Source organism: Battus philenor, unplaced genomic scaffold (genome assembly GCF_028537555.1).
Source record: "Battus philenor isolate CCGP_79_NKW_IND1 unplaced genomic scaffold, ilBatPhil1.0.hap1 SCAF_20, whole genome shotgun sequence".
In the NCBI taxonomy this organism is placed as follows: Eukaryota; Metazoa; Arthropoda; class Insecta; order Lepidoptera; family Papilionidae; genus Battus; species Battus philenor.
The window spans coordinates 11,968,398-11,988,251 of record NW_027181683.1 but is presented as its reverse complement, the minus strand read 5'-3'; positions in this window follow the sequence as shown (position 1 = coordinate 11,988,251).

Here is a 19,854-nt window from a genome sequence, read left to right as displayed (position 1 = left end):
GAACGATTAACTCTATGAATTTAAACTTTATGACTAACACGATAGGGTTAATTTTAGATTAAAAAATTCGTTTTCGATTTTAAATATTCTTTGTTATCGAATTTCAATAAAACGTAAGTGTGGTTATGCGTGACGATAAGCTTGCTGGTCTTGGATCGAGACCAGGGCCTGGACAAACCGGATTACGTCATTAGTCTTAAGATCATGATCATAGCCACCGCAGGAGGTCCACTGCTAGATAGGCTGCCCAACAGGACCTGTAGGAAGCGACTCGCATCCAGTTCTTCGACTATCTTAACAATGTCACCTGCCAACAGTGTAGTTGGACGTTCTACGCTGCAATTGCCTATTCTTTATCTCCACGATATCGTTATATATGTTAAATTATATGTCTTTGGGTTTCCTAATAGTTTAAGTACCACAGATAAAGAAAGTCTTAAGGTTGTAGACGCCCTTTCACAATCGTATATAAGTGTCAACCTTACCTACCATGCCCCCCTCATCCTTCCTAAAATTCTTGCGCTCCCCCCTCCTAAATATTTTTCATATTGAAGCGAAAGGATAAATTCGTATCGAGTCCACTTTCGGATTGCCCCCTGTGAAGAGTGGGCCCCACGTTGACAAACACTGGTATAAAAGAAGAAGGAACAGCTCCCAATTATTATTTATCTAGTGTATTCGAGTTAAAGAATGTGGTGTGGGAGAAAATGCAAAGCATACCATGAACAGCTAGTCATCAATATGTCTATCTTCAATCAACCCAAGATAAAGTTCAGGATCTCCACAATACGCTATTAAGGAGTCCTAAGTTATTTTGGTCGAACATAAATAAAAAAAATAAAGAACGCATATGTGCTATAGATTAATTTAATCTAAAATTGTTTGTTGATATTTTTGTATTGTAGTTGCATCATAGTAAACAAATAGTACAACGGGCGAATTTACCACACAAGGCAAATTCTTCAGGACTACCACAGTATGGAAGAGCAGTAGGGGGATTAATAATGAGTAGTTAACGTCTACATATCGACTAAACATATATATATCTATATATCTATATATACATATATATATATATATATATAGCATGTATAGTAGTAATAAACACAATATAATACATAATTATAAATACTATCATAAATAAAAACATCGGAGCGACTTGGATCGCATGTATCAGAAAGAATAAAGAAACAGAGCAAGATAAAAAATGTATTAATGGATAATTAATCAAATAAATATATAACATTTCTTAACACTTTTCTTACGTGTACAGGAAAAATAATGTAAAATGATTGTAATTACATAAACGGCAAAAAATGTAAATAAACAGAATGAGTCAATCAATCTGTGATAAACAATGTGAAGAACTGTGGTCTGAGAATGTAGATGAAAGAAGGCGAAGCAAAAAAGAGGATTTGCAAGTGACGAAAGGCAGATATGAGGCATAAAGAGAAAGTATAAAAGAATGTGAAGGATGAAAAGAAGTGCAGAATAAAAATTAAAACTTGAAAAACTTATTTAACCCGATTTTGTAACGTCCCTACGAGAGTCCCAAAAACAGGAGTCGTTGAAAAAAAATATTGCCATAAAAATGCTACACTGTAAATAACTCTATAGGAGATAGTACACATTAGAATTGAACAGGTGTTAGATTCAACTTAAAGTCAACAAGAGAACGAATTAAAATTTAAAAATCGAACTTCTTATTTTAAAATAATCGAACTCTGTTAGACAGATATAAACTTAGTTTTGAGACAGAGATTGTAATCGTAATAAAATTTAAAACTATCAATTAATTCGAATATAGAATGCGGACGATCACGAAGCTCGCGTCTGTGGGCGCGCAAACTGGACGCCAGTGCACCTGCCGCGGAGCTCCCCGCCACGATCGACTCCCGGGCCGGGCCCTGCCTTTTTATTTACAAATAAATTATTCATACACTACGACCGTAATATAAAGGAAGAGTCGGTAGAACAAAAAATCTTTCAAATTAATCCTATATATCTGTAGGCAGTCGGAATTTATATCTACCCTCATACACTATTGGAATGGGAATAATAAAATATCGCTGTAATATATGTAAAACCGATTACATATGGAGTGTAAGTCCAGCGATTACGCCTTTTAATATTATAAGTTCCAGTATCTCGAGGTAAGTCCGTCAATAATTTATTTATTTACGTACATACAAGGCAATTTGAACCATAATATAAATATAATATAAATATATAAACAAACATAATGTAGATGTATAAACCGTAGTCTTTGATCCCTGTCTAGTAATGTTTGTATTTTTATTTGTTTATTCATTGTTTGACTATAAATCATTATGTGTTCTCAGTGAGATAGTTATAAGGTAACAACTGTAATTAATTTTATATTTCTAAGCTTCTAAGTTTGTACTTTCTTACTGCCTTTTGTTACTGTCTATCTCCTATAAAGTAAATAAATAAATAAGTAAATAAGTTAAGTTACACCAGCAGTACACATAAATTAAAATCAAATTAAAAATTACCGCATAAATAATGGTTCTGTTATGTGTTCCTTTATAGGTGATACGACATTAAAAATTTACTTTATACAACTTTGCAAGAATATCAAACCAAATCAAATAAAAAAATTGAGGAGAAAAGTGATTGCACGTAAGAGAAAACAATTGGCTTTTGACTTAGGATACCAAAAGGGCTTTTACTTTGACAATGTTTCCTCCTGCGCGCATTGTTCTCTAAGGCTATGTGGATAAAAATACTAAATTAAAATTAAAAATCTGTTATGGATACAGTGAATCATTAAGACGCTTTCTAAATACTCTATAAGAAACGCGAAATATATCCACTGTAGGCAATTGTTCAGATATACTGTTGTAATAACTGCAAATTCTTGAAATAGGAGATTACAATCCAAAGTTTGTCTGATAATGGGGCCCATGCAGGAGTGCTTTCATGGCTTTAATGTCAGAATCTATTCATTGAGTTACATCTTCATTAGTAAAACATTTGATATCCAATATCGTACAGCATTTCAGATAGCCGCTGGGGCCTTTAGATTCTGGAATGGAGAATACGGTCCACCCACAAGAGGAATAGACGATCTTGTTAACGATAGAACATGCCGTAATCAGGCTTTCAACCGGTCCTATTGGAAATCTATAGGGAAGCATATGTCCAGAATTGGACGTCTCACGGCTCAAATGATGATAATGACAGTATTTTATTTTTAAAAAATGATATACATATTACGTATGAAGTGTATGTTAGGTGCCATAGTGCAGCCTACTGCATAAGAATAAACGAAAAAACAACCAAAGTTTAATGAACTAGTGATGTGTAACTTAGCTGCGATGACGATCGATTATATCAGATAGAAGCGTTGGAAATAGCCGCCACTCAAAGCGCCTAACGCTTTCCGAAGTTGTAAATTCGAATTGTTAAGTTAGGTCTTGAACTGTTGTAGTAATTTTTATAATTTTTGTCGGCTATTTCAATAATCGTTTATTGTCCGGAGCATCAAAACCAGTTGGGGCGAGAGTTTCGAGATGGATCATGTCACTCGTCGCCATTTAGCTGAGCTATGGGCGACCGGTCCGCGGGGCCCCGCGGGGGTCACGCCGTGCGCACACCTGGTCAACGTATTTGCATACGCCGCCGACACCTACCATTGTTAAATTCGAGTTAAATTCGAGTAGGTGTCGTCAAGTGTTCAGATTTGATAGCCGGCAGCAAAATGTCCGCGATCGTTTATAATATAAAATTATTCATATAATCTAAAAATTTATGATGAATTATTGATTCTGAAATTTAAAATGCTATATTTAATAGCATAAAACTTTATTGGTGCAAGGATGCAAAGCTTTCCATGACCAAACGACAGCGCGGTATAGGATTTTACATTAAGATCCTAAATAATGTTAAAAAAAAGCTTCCTTTGCCAGATTTATAAAAATGTTCGTAGTGTTACTGCACAGTAAATGACTCCATAGAAGATATCGCTGAGTTTCTTTCGCCTGTTCTTCTCAGGTTCGAGGCATCTATCATTCGAACATGAGGTAGACTCAACTTGACGTCACTTTCATGTTATCTTATTACCTAGCCCAAGGTCAGGACCTTACTTCAGGGCTTAGAACGTTTCTGGGAATCCCATATTTAGTAAAAATATTTGTCTTTTCGTACACTCTACCATTCCCATTATTTAGTTTTCTTTAATAAAGTTATGGATTTGCGGGAAGGAAATTTATTAATGCTAGGTTTACGCATGCTCTATACTCTATTTTATTTTCTATCTGTATTGGATTGCTTGTAAATCCTGGATATAATGCCTTAGATATTCCCAAAAATACCGGTTGGAAATGGCCAGGATCCAGTGTCTTCCCATTACTATAGGATTATAATATATATATATATATATATATATATATATATATATATATATATATATATATATATACTGTATATTGTACAGTGACGCATTATGTACGTCTTGAAAAAAAAAGCAAGAATAGCCCAATATTACCAGAACTAGACTTTGTCCAGAACCAGATCAAACTTACGAGGTACTGTCGTAAGATCAATCTGGTCCTATCTGATCTGGTACGTCAACCATCCACCTTGAGAATGGAAGTCTTACGCTGGGCTTGCTCGACTCTGGTCTCCAACACACAACTTTATTAATACAAGCCAAATAATATTTTAAAATAATTTCGGTTTCAAATTTATAATACCGAGATACTATCGAGAAGCGATGGTAGTGGCGAGGTGTCAATCCATCAATAATTATGCCAGTTTTGTAGTAATTGGGACATTTGTATGCGCTCGTCTGACCGCCGCGGTGTCGGGTTACGGCCGGAGGGAAGACGATCGCGAGCGACGCAGAGGTGACGGAGATCAAAGCCACCAGCACGCCGCGCCCGCGTGATGTCAGCTTTGTTTTATTAAACCTCGGCATGCGATTATCCGATACTTACCCTAATAGATAAGTCTAATTCGAATCCAATAATCGTTTTTTTAACATGTGATAGATTATATCTCTCGTTGACGTCACCTGTTGATATATATATATACTCAGCTAGTATATATATATATATATACTAGCTGATCCCGCAAGTGTTGTTTTGCCATGTATGTTATTTCTAGGGAACATTAAAAAAATAAAAAAATAAGGGTTGATCGTAGAGGGATGACAATTTAGGGTTGTATGTATTTTTGTAAGCTGTATAAAAATAAAAAATAAAAACGAAAAATTAAAAAAAAATTGATGGTGGACCACCTTTAACATAAGACGGTATAATATAAGGTATAATAAGGCCCCTACTGCAAGGCATAGGCCTCCATCAAAGATCTCTTAGGGGGCGACCGCCCGCTCCCTAGTCGCGAAAAGCGTGGCGGTCCACACTGCCGTCTCTAGCTCCATAAACACAACATAAACAGTAGATAGCTCTACTTGGGCAGAGCGGTTTAATAAGTGCGAACGTCATCGTACAACTGGAATATCTGTCCAGCTTCTGTTTTACTTTTAAGTTCACGGACCCTTCCTCTCCGTGAAGCTGTAAAAGCCTCCGAGCTAACAGCATCAACTTCAACCGAAACCAAGCTAGCACCAAAGATCACCACGAACACCGGTCTTTCGCTGCGCACATACATCGACTTGTCGCGACTTTTAAGTATGTCGTGGTCGCCTATTGAACCTTTCGGTTCTGCAGTCAATCAACCATCGGCTGCACGACCGATGAGCCCTGCCAACTGTCATTTCAGACGAGCAATTCTTCGAGCTACTTTCGGAACTTTGTGACTTTTTATTAAGGCAACTAAAATTACTAACTTACACTTTAGTTGATTTAAATAATTTAAAAAACCAATTCAAGCACTTTCCACATCAGCCGATAAACGCCTACCACGACATAGTTTTCTCTGTAGGCATATAAAATTTGTTCTATACTTGTATTCACTTATATTTCCGTATCTCAGGAATCGTCATATATTTTATTTATCATTTTTGTAACAGTTGCCGGTAGAAAGAAATAAAACGCGTGTCATGTTTGTCATGTTGAATGTTTTATCTCGCCTATCCACACTGTGCAGCTGATAAGTATTCCTAATAGTAATTAGATATCAAATGAATCACATGTATTGCATGTAAACATTATCGGTAATGACGCAAATAATTATAACAGATAATTACAATGAAATAGTAGCTTCTTATACTAAATAGTAAATGAAGAACTAGCTAGATCAGTGTATTCCAACGTATGGCCCGCGTGCAAAAGGGGCGCAATTTGATTGTCAAAGAGAGCAATTCGAAAGTGGATCCGACACAAGTGTTACCCTTTCGCTTTAATATACAAAATACATATTTTATATATATATAAGGGGGGGGGGGGGGTGTAAAGAAAAGCTAAGGTGTGCCATGGCATATAAAAGGTTGAAACAAAGTACCGTCATAGCCACTGGCAAGTTCAGAACGTCAACAGCACATTGTCCACCCACATAATGGACAGAGACGAGTCGATCTACGATTATTAACGTCTTCAAATCAAAATTATGAATCCATGGAAATGGACTACATCCGACAATTGACTTCCAAGACTGATTTGTAATGTTTTTTTGTGATAAAAAGTTATATTGATACAATAAATATTACAAATCCAGCCGGCGTCAATGTATTCATTCAATTGTACTTTCATCTATTGCAAGTCAAATTAAAAGCACTTAATATCGCGGTATGCAATCGTCATCATATACCAGTGTACCAGTTATTCATTATCACGTTTAGTAGACACCCACTGATAAACTTATTTACCAAAAAAAGTCGCAATAGCCGATGCGCTTACTGCGACCTTGACTAAGTAGTAGTCAGTCTACCTAGTCGGGGGCATCTACCCAGGCCGCAACTATCTGTTCATTGTAAGTACTCAACAACCTACCATTTATTACAAATCACACACACTGGCATACGCAGATACACTACAACCTAGTTGTAAACACCTCGATTTCTGCGATACGATTTTAGAGCCCAGTGATGAGACATACGTTAGAATTCCTTCACAAATGTTACAGTTCTTACTTACTCACTTACTCCGCTGGCTCAGTGACCCAAAGTGAGTCCTGGCCTCCGAAACGAGAGACTTCCACTTTCCTCTATCTTGCGCTATCGTCTGCCATTGGTTGACATTCAAATCGCGCAAGTTTGCCTCAACGCGATCGATTCAGCGATACCTGGGTCTACCCGCTAGTCTTCGACCCCTCGGTTTTTCCAGGTACGCTACCTTCACGCTCCGATCCGATACCATTCGCTCCAAGTGACCAAGCCAGCGGATTCGTTGAGCTTTATATTCGCCAATGATATTTGGCTGTGCTACTAAAGTCTCAATTTCGGCATTCTTTCGGAGCCTCCAAGATCCGTCTTGATTACAGTTCTTACATCTCTTAAAAGAGTATGAATGTATTTTAAAAAAAAATTTAGTTTGTAAATTTTTAACACATTTTATGTACCTGTTCAGCTGTCTTATTGAGTAGTTTTTGTAATTTCCTATTAAATAACTTTTATTAACTAAATTTTGCTAAATTCTCAAACTTGCGATAACCCATTGTTGTCTATATCCTCTATTATCATGTTACTAGCTTTAAGTTTCGTTAATAAGAGAAAAATAATAACTAAATTTGATTGCATTGCATTCTTCTTTATATCTCAACAATAGGACCCGTGGCCCGTGTCCCGTGCCCCGTACAACGCGAGCGCACGGGTCAGCAGCGCCCACATGCGTGTGCATTGTAAATTTTTCGCGGGTGCTTGACCGGGCTATTTCCGACCGAGAATCGAACCGCCACTTTATCGCTCGGGGGAACGACATCGACGATGGCCCAAGTCACAAAATAAACGCGTTCCTTAATTAAACTAAAAAAGTGTCTTTTTTGTTTTGTAAAATATGTGTGGTAAATAATTACATATTACCTCGATGTTACCAATTGTTAACGCTCGGTGAAATTGCGTATATTTTATCTTTAATCGATTTATTTTTTCTGTTTTAATGTATTTTGGTAGTAACTGCCGACCATAAATATACAAATAACTAAATTAAAAATCAGCGTTGTGATACATACGGGTTAAGTTCGATTGTAGTATGTAGCAAAGAAAAAGTTTCCATTATAGATATTCTAATAACATCTTTTTTGCATTAATTGTAAGCTATATATAAGGATAAGTTCTTTCTTTACACATTTTTATATCAAGATAATGGAATGTCAATAAATAATGATAAATTATAAGCATGCATGTCGCCCGCTACAGCCTGTGAGGTCGCCGCTGTCGCTTATGTCTCGCGGCAAGCGACCGCGCTGAACCCGCGGGATGAACTGCGAGCTTATTGTTACCTTAACGGATCCACGCCACCGCTCCACTACTCACCTGCCGGACAAACGAACCGCGTTAGTAGAGTCAACTCAACGTGTACACGCGAGCACACAAGTGGTTAACTATTTATTTCAAAATTTACATACTACTTTTACAAAAATTATAAGTGTTTATATATGAGAATTTAGCTAATAAATTGACTACAATATAATATAACGAAATTAAAAAAAAAATGCAAAAAACACTGTTAATAATTGGTTTGAAAATAAAAATACTTTATTTGTTCAGTACGCATGTACCTAGACTTATCTGTATCAAACACAGGCTGGTTTGACTAAATACCAGCTCGAAACTCTTGATTCGGTAGAACTTCGGTGATAATGAGTTAGATTTCTAGAAGTTTCTCAGCTTTGAGCATCGCCATCGATATAGCACGTTCGTCAATTTTTTATGGGATCGATTCTCGATCTTATCCTACCATTTTCGTTTCTCTATATTATGAGTAGTAAGTACACCTGCTGCCATACATACACCGTGGAGTTTCCATGGAAGCGTACCAAGCGTTTCGACTCAACGCTTCTATTCTAATACATACAGCCTGATTATGAAACGATCTGCCTGCCTCCTTATTTCCCGAGAAATCTATCTCGGGTATCTTCAGGGTCAGAGTGAATAGGTACCTAACTCTGTGTGATTCATCTTGGATCACAGAATTGTGGGTCAAATGAGGACAAGCATCAAAAAAATTATATAAGCATGCATCAAATAAAACTTACATGCTTATAATTATATAAGTCGTGTGTCACTACTTATTTTTAATAAAATATTTAATTAAGAACTATTTACTAGACCTATGATTATTTATTCTTTAATTCATTTTCTTTTTCCTCTTCTATTTCTTTATTCTTTCTCAGACAAGTGCGGTCCAAGTCGGTTGGATGTTTTTATTTATTTTTTTGTTATACCTTATTCATTATAAGTATATAAGCATTGTATTATAAGTATGTATATATGTACGTTTTGTACACGTCAACTACACATTATTTATACTATCTTTATTCTAGCTTTTCCATAGTATGGTTGTCTGTAAAAAATTGCCTTGTGTGATAATACCGTCCATTGTACATTTTTATTTATTATTATGAAACTACATAAATCAATCTTACTTAATATTATTTATTGTACACAATAAAGAATATTAAATTTAAAAAAAACAGTTTATATTCACTAAACAATCAACTATGTTAAAGTAACGGAATATCTATATACAATTAAATCCATTATATCAATATATGAGAAGATAGCAAGTAAAGAAATAGTGTTACAGTACGACTAATACAGTTTGAGCGATAAGGAAAACTAGAAATAAATATAAGAAGACATGTTAATGAAAATATATCTATTAAAAATAAGATTAATGTAAAAATAATGACATGCAAATTGAAAATGTCAGCGAATATGTTAACAGTTTAAAAGCTAATAAAAGTATACGTAATATTATATGTATTTAAATATATACATACATATAATATTATAAACATAATAATATAATATATCCAAACTTTTGGCATTAAGCCTCTTATCAAAGTGAACTGATAATTACGAATATCAACAGCGAAATGACTTTAAAAATCTATCTCTATTTCTTTTCCTAATGAAGTAAAACACAAATTTTGACTTGGCTTTCGTTTTGTCAAGTTTAACTTAATTTAATACAATACAAAAATACTACAAATATGAAGTGTAATTTAAAAGGCTATAAGTACAAAAAATCTTTTAAATCGTAAAACGTACTTGTGACTTCATTTAAATTTTAATAGTACCTTAAGATACTACTGTAATAAAAAAAAAATTGTCATATAAAACCGTCCAGGGCCACGTTCAAAAACTCAAAGATTTGATGGTTACAAATCGTCAATTGACAATTATTGACCTTGGTGATAGTATAGGAATATTTTGAAGGATGTTTTCTATGTTAAAACGTTTCAAGTCTAGATTATTCGATGTCGTATTATATTCATCAAGCACAAAAGACCAGTTAGAGGACGTTATGATAGGATTGAATAGACAAATACCGAATCGAATGTCTTCAAGTCTTAAAAATTCCGACAAGCCAATAACTTCTAGCAGTACGAATTCTGCAGGGACGGATATTAAACTATATTTAATTTTAATATGTAGCAATGCTAATTTTTAAAACCGTTTGTTTTACTATATTATTATTATGTTATTTATTATTTCTGAAACCATTGATTTTGGCGAGAGTGTACCATACATTATCTGAGAACTAATGACCTATAAATTCACGCCTTTACTTACAACCTTGTATATATATGTAAAGGGGGCAAATATTATTTACAAAAATCAAAGATCTCTAAATAAAAACAAACCATTCACGACATAAGGGAATGCATCAAAAATGCAACATCATGGCAACCCTATCAATTTTAATGCGAAACTGTTTCCAAAAATTGGCGAAAACGTATTAACCTCACCCGAGTCTCTGTTGCGGAGCCTTCGTACCTGTACATCGCCATATGTCCCGGACGAGATCTTTCAAGCTTAAGCTCATTGTTCGGGACCGAATCGAAAGAAGAGAAAAAAAAAGCATGGCCGAAACATCTGGCGCTACACCCCCGTCGGCCCACCCCCCACGAAGGAGACGCACGTATTTAATTCTACCGGGAAAGAAAGGAACAGAAAGTCCGGTCTCTACAAAGCACCCTCGTGAGAGCAAAAAAGCAAAAATTGGATGCGCGCACGCATCGAGCCGGGTTCCGTTTCCGAATCCAAATCGTATTGTTTGACTCCGAAATGCCTTCTTGATTGTCTCACTTGTTTTACTATGCCTTACGACAGAAAAAATAATGTAGCTTATATTCAAGTCAACTATAACATATTAAAAAAAAATTAAAATATAAAATTGAAACTTGTAGTATTTGCTATATTTTATTCCTAGGTCTGTTCGTCGTCAAATGCCTCCCTCAGCCTTTTCCACTTTTACGAAAGAATACGAATTAAAATTTCATTTCATTTTAAGACTCAAAAGCTTTGTCGTAAATTCTTTCATAACTTAAATATTTTTAAAACTTTATAAATTATTTCTGTCACTAAATAAAACGTTACCGAGAGAGACAGAGGGTGAAAATAAGATACTTTGTAATAAAAAAACATCGTAAAACATATCTCTGTTCCAAAAATAAGACAGGGGACATTAAAAATTGTCTTTCAACTGACTGACGGTATTACTGGCTTTTATATTAAAACAAATTTTCCAAAATTTTACCACCTATTTTTAACCTATAAATTCGAGAGATTTATCGATAGGTAATCGTGGGCGTAAATTTTCGAGTTCTACGAGTTCAATGTTCTAGGTTTTGTTTGACCCTAATCAAACGTTTATATTGTGGATGATAGTTTAGTTAAGTATATCTAAACTGAAAAGCCTAATTCTGTATTATTCTACAATATATTTAAGAATTTTACTGATCAAAAAAAATTGTTAAAATATTTTAGTGGGGACGATTTTTTAATGATAATAAAGTTTAGGTTAATATTTTACTATTTATTAAGAAGTTGCTTCATACTACTATTTCAGCGGATTGTGAAATGGTAGTATGTCTCGTGTTGCGCCCGACAAGACCCTTGGACCCACAGAATCTGCAAATGCCACTCGAGCATTAGTTATAGCAACGTTAAAAAAAACAAATAGGTTTTCTAACACTTAATACACAACATATTATAATAACATATTGTAATGTGGTATATAATGATGAATATAAGAAATAAAACAAAAGATACACTAGTAGCGCCTAAATTTTGACTTTGAAAAGCTAACAGATCTTACATTGGTCTGAATGTTCGCATAATAAAATTTCACGAGACGTATTAGACCATGGATGCAAAGACCGCGGCCCGCCGGTCGAATACTGGTGGCCCGCCGACAGCAAAATTGATACTCTCGTACATTCGAAAAATATTGAATTCTATTCCAGAATAAAACCAAAAAAATTTAATTACCTATACTTCTGGCGGCCGCCGGCCTGCCATCAGTTCACGATTTGCCCGAGTGGCCCCTAGTCTTAATAAGTCTGTGCAACCATGTATTAGACCTTAAAATTCTTAGTTTTAAATCTTAAATTATATATTATTAAATAAATCTCATTATGGCATTCAATAGTGTTTAGTTGATCGAAATGTGTGAAACTTGCTTTGTTGACGTTATATGATTAATATTATGTACACTAAAAAAAAATTATTAAATTTCATTTAAAAGAGCAACTTCTGAGTTTGTTTCCGAACTGATGGTAGCTCGCTGCTTATAAAGTTTAATAAATAATCCTTGAATTTTGAATAATAACGAGTACACCCGCGGGCAATGGCTAGTCGATCATAAATATCCATGCAACATGAAACATCTGTCTTTCCCAGTATAATCAGTTTTAAATACCTGTTTCATAACAGCTTAATTTACAAAAAAACAAAAAAGAGAAACAAACCGGACAATGCGACACCTAGACATCTGTTTTAACGCGTTTAACAATAACGTTATCTGAGTTTATTATTTTTCGCAAACAAATAGTTGTATTTACGGTGCGTAATTGTCTTTGGAGCCGAGGGACGCCGTCGCCGAACATCTGCGCGGGCGCTTACTGTCGGCGCGAAACGAACGGGTCAGAGACACGGGCGGATTCCCACGCGGCCCGGAAGCGGCGAATAGACCTTCCATGTAGGGTAACCATGCGATGCGTTAAAATATAAGAACTAAGTACCGGCAACAGATAACATTTCTCAACTACAGCCTTCGCCTATGAAAGATATATAAACAATATTCCTGTTGTTTTTGATTGTCCTGATGGTTTTTTGAAAGCAATAATATCTATGCAAATCAGAATACTTCAACAAAGCGTCCTTTATAGATCTTAATGGTTAATTAATTTGTAAGCAAAATGCTTTAAAGATTTTACATATTCCTACAGTACCCGGTGATGAATATTTCACATCGATCTTTAGAAAGAGACAGTCGGCTAATTTCGGTTTCGTAGAGCGTTATCTCTGTCGTACGACCGACAAACCGTCACATAGGTAGTGTGGGACATAGAAAATGCCGAAATTAGCATAGTGTCTCTTTCCAAAGGTCGATGTACAATATTTATCGCCGGGTACTGTAATCACCTTATATAGATAGCTTTAAATATGTTATGGAATTTTTTATTTTTTTTTTCAATTGGAATAGCTCAGGACAAAAACTTTTGGCAGTACGTTTACAAGTACAGATAATAATTTTAAATATATAAATCTGATATTTTCATTATGTTATTTTTTAAAATAATATTTTTTTAAGAATGTACCGTACATTAGTTGGCCACTAATGAGGTATACAACTACCTTTCAAAGCCTTTACACCTACCCCCAATAATCCTGTGAACCAAATTCTTTTGTTTACGTTGTATTACAACATTTAACAGGCAATCCCGCTCGTTTGACTCCATTCATAACTTCTTTGACTTCATTCATCACTTTTTATAGATAGAATGTTTTTCGTGTCATTTGTGAAGTAAGAAAGACATTTTTTTTCAATAAGATACGGATCCGCGAGCCCTGAGTCCGATGAAGCTGTAAAAGCCAAAACGGCTAACAGCACGCATCAACATTCGAATATAGCAGTCTTTAAAATAAATATTTTAATTGCACTAAAGTTTAGATTTGTAATAATTATTGGCCACGATTGTTCCACAGACATTATCTTAGCTATGAATTAATTTTTAAATCCTTATCTATCAAAAGCTATAACATGAAGTACTTACAAAATTTTCGAAAATAATATTTGTTTATCTTAATTTATAAGTGATTGATCTGAACACGAGCATTGGCAGCTTAACGGTAGAGTACTGAGATTTGCAATCTTAGGTCTCGGGTTCAATTCTCAAGATTCTTATATATAATTCACAAGTTGTCTATTAATTATATAGGATTGCTACTGCTGACAAAACAAGTTTCTAGAGGAGAAACAGCAGCGTCCACTGCGTACCATAATACCACACAGCGATCGCTAATCTGCCTGCTAAGCATAGCGATTATGGTATATCCCTCCATAGATTTCTATTTTATGTGGTTTAATCTATTCTGTATATATCTAGATATAGTTAGCTGTTAGCCCTAAGGCTTTTACAGCTTCATCGGTACTAAGCTCACGGAGCGGAAGGGTCCGTAAACTAGATGTGGTTTAATAATTTCTCCACGTTCTTTTATATTTGCTCACTCTTCTTATATCTTTCATTCGTTCTTCTTTATACTTCACATTATCTATCATTCCCATTCATTCCTTTACCTTTCATACATCGCCTATTTTTCTTTACCATTGCTTTCAGACTGCTACTTTACAATATTTATTTTGTTTACTATATTTATTTAACATTTTACTATCCTTTACTTATTTCTTATATCTATATCATCCATAAATATCTTTGGGGGAGGCCTATTTGGGATATTTAGGAGGGAGCGAAGAGAGATTTAGTCTAAAAGCTACTTTAAGGTAGTATAACTCGAAAGCCACCTTAGGAACCTCGGTTTTTGTCGCTACATACTACAATTTATTTTCAAAATAATATTTATTTTGCCGTGTTAAAATTTACCAATGAAATATTTTATGAAAATACACCTACAGAGGGCAGTGCGAGCAGTAGAAACGGCTATCGTCAGTTGGCTATCAATATTAAATACTATCCATATAGATAACACTAAAATAGCCTTGAATGTTGAATAATTTGTAATATTCTTCGACTTAGTAAGCAAGTGAACACTAGGAAGTGACGGAGGACTCGGACGTGTTCGATCAATTGTACCAGGCGTGACATTCACGAGGCTAATTAAATCGAAATCTAGTTTAATTATTAAAACTCACTCGGATAGCTTTAATCGATTTCAAATTCGGCACGTGCTCGGAATGTGGTGGACCCTGATGAAAACTTGTCTAGACTATTTGCTAGCTTAAAGCTAATATTCACTTCCGAGAAAAAATTTTTATACTTTGATACGTTCGCGACAGTCTCGGTGTATGTGACATCGCCGATAAGGTTCTAGAAAGCAGACAACGTTGGTTTGGACACGAAAAGAGGAAACTCCCAAAGTACTTAAGCAACGTCGCATCCAATCTCAAAATACCAGTCCCCAGACCCAGAGGGCAACCGAAAAGTAGATGGATGGATGTGGTGGAAAAAAGACATGCGGTTCTGCACTGTTTTCAAAAATGAAACGTCTGATAGAGCGAAGTGGAAAACGAGAAAGGCAGACCCCACCATCAGATGGGAATTATAAATGTCAAAGAGAGAGAGAGATAACCGAAGCATTTTACCTCTGTGTATTGCTTTATGTTAAGCGATAATGAGGTCTACGATGCAACATGCTTGCTTAAAATAAACCTGTTCACTTTTGTCTTGAAGACACCTAAGTTATAATTGTCTAGAAACAATAACAGCGGTAGTTTTTCCACACGGCCATTCGCATATAAAAGTATTAGCAAAACGCTCAGTGCGGGTGGAAGGAATTTTAACCGTGTACGGATATTATGAACCCGTGCTTCTTGTTGTCCGATGAAAGAAAGGAGATGTAGGAATTATTTGGTGTAATTCAAGTACACTTTCCAAAATGAAGTTAGCGATATAGCGTTAAAGCGATAAACTGGCAACTTTTTGCCGATGCTCAGAGCTTTAAAGCTTAGCGCTTAGCCTTAGTAGTGCTTTATTATTAGTAGTGTTAGCATTACTGATATCAACAACATAAGTTTGGTTGGGTCCGTTTCTATACAGGAAAGTAATAGGTAAGAATGAAGAGCTATACTAAATCTTCCAAATACGACTCTCTTTCTCTCTCTCTCTCTATATATATATATATATATATATATATATATATATATATATATATATTTTATGATAACACTGTCAGAAACTTTTATTCGTTTAATCAAACTCAATATACGTCGTCCAACTACAAAGTGGCCAAAACTTTGTTAAAATCTAAACACACTATAGATACACGCCGCTTTTCAACTGGTCCTTTTGGAAATCTATAGAGATGATATTGTCCACGAGTGGACCACCTACGGCTGAAACGATGAAGATATGTACAACGCTTTAAGCGACGAATATTTCACATATGTTTTGCGGTGCACGATTGAAAACAAGATTACCCTCGATTTCAGCAATCACTTTTAAGATTACCCTCACTTTTAAAACCTAAATTATTTCATAAACTTTCGCCGAAAAATCTTTAATGAACATTACACAATACAACACCAAAATTACTAAAATACAGTTTCGGAGAACTTTCTTATATTTGATATCAAAGAACAGACAAGTCTCTCTTATGCCGTCAGTGCGTTTTTTATTCCCACTAACAAGCAACTACATTTGAACATCTTAAATAATTACTTGATAAAAAACATGTGTTTACAAAATTTAAATTCCATCATCTTCACTTCAGCTAAAGGACTTTCACTGCTGGGACTAGTTCTCCTCCGTAGATCGTCATCTAGTACTATTTTCTTTTAATGGTTCTCGTTTTTGAGGACCTCTCGTTCAACTCTTGCCACGTGTGGGGCAGAAACGTTACATTTCGGATGAGTTTTTCAGGTTTTTTCAGTTTTATTTACATACTCCTTCCTTCCTCCACAACATCTTTTATGCCTTCCTTTTGTCCTTCACATGTTCTGTCGTTATTTGCAAATCTTCTTCCATACATCGGCTTTCTTCCCTCATCTACATTCTCTGATTACAATTTTACATTACATATGAGATTTTATGACTTATTTTTATTTAAATACATTTAATTTCTTGTTTCCCGATTGTCATTATACACCATTATTTTTAAAAATTTCGTTATTTTTGCCTGTATTGCTTTTACGTGAGTTTGTCATAGTTTTGTTAATTTACCTCAAGTCTTACCCGAATTTTTATATCTAGGGTTGATTGTCTTATTCCTATTTATTGTGACCTGCGCCACCTTTTTTAGAATACTCAAAGAATTTGCGCAGATTGTCGTCGTACATTAGGGAGGCAATGCTTGATACCTCTTTCTTCTCTACCGCGGAATCAGAGCGGACTTATAGTCACAGATTGGAATCTTCTGACGACGTCAACAAGGACGTCTTTCCTCTTTGAGTCGGTCCGTTGCCAATCCCGTCGTGTCGGCCGTGTGTTTCAACTTCAACTTATCTGCTGTCGGTAACTTTCGATCGTCAACGGATCTCCTCATCCCATGCGGAGATTTTACTCAAATGTAAAGCTAAGTGTGTTGGACTGTGACCAGGTCATTAAAAACAAACTCGACGTGTGTTGGGACTGGGTCACGCATGGTTAACCGAGTCCTAAGTTACCTTCGTAATTTAAAAAAAAAAAAACGCCCGCATATTATACTCTGCATACTTTCGTATTCGAACATCTGTCCCTGCGGTTGCTGCGTCTCGCTCGCGTCGGCGGTTATGTGAATAGTTGCGTCCCTGTCGCACGCGTCAGCAGGTAGAACTTGTCGCGGCGCGCAAGTGTGTATACGTTTAGCGTGTGGAAACACTTCTAGGAACGAATCAACTATCTAATAATAAACTATTTTAATATGTATTTCTGTACAAACGATCAATTCGAACAATTATACGCATCGGAATGCTCCAGGCAGAAAAAGTGAAAAAGAAATGAATGATTTTCATTTTTGGCTTACATCTTAACTCGTATTAAAACGTTGAATTTTATTAGTACAGACAATATCACCTTGATTTTCGTTTACAATATTAAGTCTATTACGTCCATTCATAGACAAACACTCTCCTAATCCACTTCTTTATCATCAGCGCATTGTTACCATCTCTTCAGAAAAAAAGAGAACTACAAATAAATCTCTATATTCAATGTTAGATCTTGTGTTTAAAATTATTTATTGTTGACTATCCAGCATGTCTTTTTCTAATAAAAAAATATTCCACAATGATATGATGATGAAAGCTTTTACATCTTTAACAATCAACTTAAAATTGATCTGATGATCAATTGCACACATTCAGACACTACCTAAGAATATAATCAAAACTAATTACGTGCAGATATGGAGATATAAAAACTGTTTTAAATTCGCATGACTAAACTCGAATATTAAAATGACCAAAGCTATATCTTGATTTGTTGATTAAATAAATCTAAAGTTTCAATATTGTCCCCCTTCGAAGTTCATTTGAATTCAACCCCTTTCGAGTCAGTGGATCGAAACGAGGGTCGCTTGCGCACCCTAATGAACAACTATCGGCGTCTCATTCTCATCACATATTGAGCTATACCTCCAACTCGCTCGCACGTTACGCGGGTGGCTTTAAGGTCACTTGGGGACCTAATATTGCTCGAAACACGAAATTGTTTTTTTATTACACTACATGAATGAAAAATTATTTTTTAGTCGATGGCATAGAATGGTTTATTACGTCGTATGCGGTTTTACATTATTGCTTAGTTCACACGGTATCAATTATTAGTTGTATAATTAAAATGGGTTTAATAAATATGGGATCCTGTCAATGGGGTAGATAAAAAAATTTATACCTTCCTTTAGATATTTTCAAGTATTTCTCGAAATATGTTTCGATGTAAAACAGTTTGTTTTTTTGTAGATATACAATCTTTGAATATGTGAATGTATAGCTCATTTCCTGTCAATTATTTTACATACTATCCAAAAATATAATGGTTTTAGAAGTAATAAATAACGTATTGAGAATATAGTAAGAAAAAGCGTGTGAATTATTGTTTACTACATGTCCATGCAGACTTTATACATTCAAAAGTTTTAGTCCTGTCACATTCTAATACAAAAAATAAATTTAATGTAACATATTTCAGAGTGAATACATATACACGATAAATGTATACAGTTGAAACAATGAGCTTTTCGTAAAAGCTCACTCTACACTATTTTTATATAGCTTTCACATCTGTAAACAAAAAGGATTTAAATTTAAAGTTTAAATCGAAATAGCTTTATCGATGCGATTAAAATCATTTATTTTTCACTGCTTAAAATAAAGTTTAGTTCATAACGCGCCATATAGTGAAAAGAACTAACAAGAAACTGAATGTAGGTTGGCCATTTTTTTTTCTATAAAGTTAAACAATATTATTTTTTTGCCATAATTTTGGGGTTTATAAGAGAGTGGGTTTGCAACTTTTTTTTAATTATTTCATTGAAAACTTTTATCTGTATCGTGAACATAATCTGTGGCTGTGTAATAATATGTCTTTCCGCAGAGCCTGTTCGTAATCAATCTCTTGAATTTACTTATATATATATTTTCCGCGTTGTGTCTTAGTTTGTTATAAAACGAATGAGACACACAATGGAGCCTCGTAGCGGATACAGTAAGTTTATTTTAATTCCTTAGATCAGATAGATTGTGGCCACTATTTCTCTGCGCCTGTCCTAGCCGTAGATAAGATTAACTGTGGGCAGGTCAAATAATTACATTGCAAATCCTC